This window comes from Pinus tabuliformis, chromosome 7 (genome assembly GCF_031772625.1).
Source record: "Pinus tabuliformis cultivar Carrire ecotype Pingquan chromosome 7, CPIR1, whole genome shotgun sequence".
Lineage (NCBI taxonomy): Eukaryota > Viridiplantae > Streptophyta > Pinopsida > Pinales > Pinaceae > Pinus > Pinus tabuliformis.
The window spans coordinates 1,241,672,811-1,241,675,751 of NC_142293.1; the positions used below are offsets into that span (position 1 = coordinate 1,241,672,811).

A 2,941-nucleotide genomic window follows, 5' to 3' on the forward strand; every position below is an offset into this window, starting at 1 on the left:
ACCGAATAAATGATTTGAGTGGATTGATTGTGTATAAAGCTGATAGTTAAATTGAAGTATACTTGTACTGGTTTAATGTTCTCATTAGCAGTTGCAAAACAGTGTCTGATGGTTTAGTGGCCAATCTTCTGGGTGAATCAAATGTATTGGCACTTGCTCGAATATAGAATATTCTATCTCTGAACAGCATTTTGCCCCCAACTTATTCAATATTTTTGAATATTGGGATGTTTGATTGCGAGATACTCATGCTTTGTACTATCACTAAGGCGTATGGCTTCTTTCAATGGCGGCGTCCTCTTCTCTGGTAAACATATGTGGATGGTCATATGGATCATCACCATCCACATTCTTGACCGGCGAGTCGAGGGTGTTCGCTAAGTCTGTTTCAGGCTTTCAGCCTCCGCCATGTCGCCTTCATAGCACGACGTGCACGTTGGCCAATCCTGTTGATTCTCCTAATGGCAGAGCATTCACCCATGTATTTCAGAGTCGGGGTTTGACTGGGTTGCTTGGTTCTAGTTATCCACAAGAAATGGTTCAAAGAGACTTGGGGCATGATACAAGACTACGAATTTTCTCAGGCTCAGCAAATCCTTCTCTTGCACAGGAAATTGCATGTTACTTGGGCCGGGATCTTGGTAAAATTAGAATTAAAAGGTTTGCTGATGGTAAGATATATGTTCAACTCCAAGAAAGTGTGAGAGGTTGTGACGTGTTCTTGGTGCAACCAACATGCCCACATGCAAATGAGAATTTGATGGAGCTTCTTATAATGATTGACGCTTGCCGTAGAGCATCTGCCAAAAATATTACAGCTGTTATTCCATACTTTGGATATGCTAGAGCAGACAGAAAGACACATGGACGTGAATCTATTGCAGCAAAACTTGTTGCAAACTTAATAACAGAAGCAGGTGCAAATCGAGTTCTTGCATGCGATCTTCACTCTGGACAGTCCATGGGGTATTTTGATATTCCTGTGGATCATGTCTATGGTCAGCCTGTAATTTTAGATTACCTGGCCAGCAAGGTGATTGCATCGAACGATTTGGTGGTTGTATCACCCGATGTTGGTGGTGTTGCTCGTGCTCGTGCTTTTGCTAAAAAACTATCTGATGCCCCTCTAGCTATGGTAGATAAAAGGCGTCAAGACCACAATGTTTCTGAGGTTATGAATTTGATTGGTGATGTGAAAGGGAAAGTTGCTGTCATGGTTGATGACATGATTGATACTGCTGGGACAATTACAAATGGGAAGTCTAAGCAGGCCACCTGGGGTAGTTCCTTGCGACCTGTTTACACCTTCAATACAGTCAAGGACTTCTGGTGTGTTTTTAACAATATAATTCAGCCGAGTAAGTTGATAGCTGGTTCAGATTTTCATTGCTTCAAATCTGGAATTGAGCCAAAGTGGGAAAACCCTAAATGTGCAATTGGAGGAAAGTGAACTGTTACCGCCTTGAAAGGAAAGCCTGTTGTCGATACTTTCTGGCTGCACACTTGGTCAATGTGCGTGCTCGATAAGATAAGATTTGCCATATGGACCAAGAATGCTGCAAATGAAGCTGCATAGATGAACATTGGAAATGCAGGGGTTTTCTCTGTAATACTCTGTTTACTGAAATGCAGGGGTGGTTGCACAGGAAAGAGACATGAATGTTTTCGGTCCATTAATATCTTCAGTTTCCTGGTGTTGAAGGTTTTGCTTTCTATGTTTGTTGCAAGACTTTAAATTATACAGCGGGTAGCCTTGTAAAGGTTTTGTAAGGTGTTCTAACCTAATTGATCTGGAATGTATTCCATATCAATAGTGTTTGTTAAAGACTATGAGCACATCTTGCAGAGGCACATTTATGCCTTGTTTAGTGATCTTTGGAAAATGGGTTCTGTAAGAATAAGGATTCCCACTTAAAGCTGATGTGCTCGATTTAGATTATAGAATGTGCCATTGTTTTGTGCACTTAAGGAATCAGAAATGGAAACAGTTTCAGATGGCAGAGCCAAACATGAGTTTGATTCAGATTTCAATTCAACACATAAGGAAGCAGGTATTGAAACAACAAGACAGTTACATGAGAAGGATGGTCAGTGTTCGGACCTTGCTGATGCTGAAGCTACACACTGGCAATCATTTAGCTATGAGAGGAAGACTGTGTTTTTTAAATCACACAGCAGTTTCGTAGCGCGCTACGAAACTGCTGTAGGTGATGTTTTCAATGCAGAATAAACAGTTTGACCGGGAATGTTAGAAGAGAGACACCTGTACAACAATATAGCCTACAGCTCATCTGGAGACATGGTGTTTGGTAGCAGCATTCCATACTTTGAGTTATTAAAGAGTTGGGAACATGCTGCTACATTTTCGGAGGATGGTAGGAGACAGGGACCTTAAAAATAGGTGTTTTGATCCTGATGATAAATGATTCATCAGCGCTAACAGGTATCCAAAGTCAGCGTTCCTTGCATCTGTAGCGTAATCATCTTGAGCCTAACCAACAAAAGACAACTGTCAAAGATCAAGAAAGGAATCAGGCATACGAGGAGATGAAGTTAGAGTTTTAGTGTGATTAGGACTCTTTGTAATTATAGCTCAATACTTTATGTATTTAATGAGTTTGTTTAAAAATAGATAAGGGTAGTTAATGATAGGTCATCGAGCTCCCCTCATGCTGGAGGAGGAGACTCAAAGTAGTTTAGTTTGTTTTCCTATATATAGTGAAAACTCTGATGTAATAGAGGTTGGAGATTTATAAAAGAAACAGAGTTTTTATATTGGATAATGTAAAAGACTTTTGACAGTAATAGAAAGATTACTTTTTCTTCCCAAGATTCATCTTGTGTTCAAAGGCTCATAATATATGTGGTTTTGTCTTTATCCTTTCTGTTTTACAGCTCAATAGACATGCAATCACTCTGAATTCACCTAGTGCTCAGACTT

At 40.1% G+C, this 2,941-nt stretch overlaps 1 pseudogene; it reads left to right on the forward strand.

Moving 5' to 3' along the window:
• The first annotated feature begins 286 nt into the window (after positions 1–286).
• LOC149251874 (ribose-phosphate pyrophosphokinase 1 pseudogene) lies at positions 287–1,450 on the forward strand (annotated as a pseudogene).
• Positions 1,451–2,941: the final 1,491 nt, after the last annotated feature.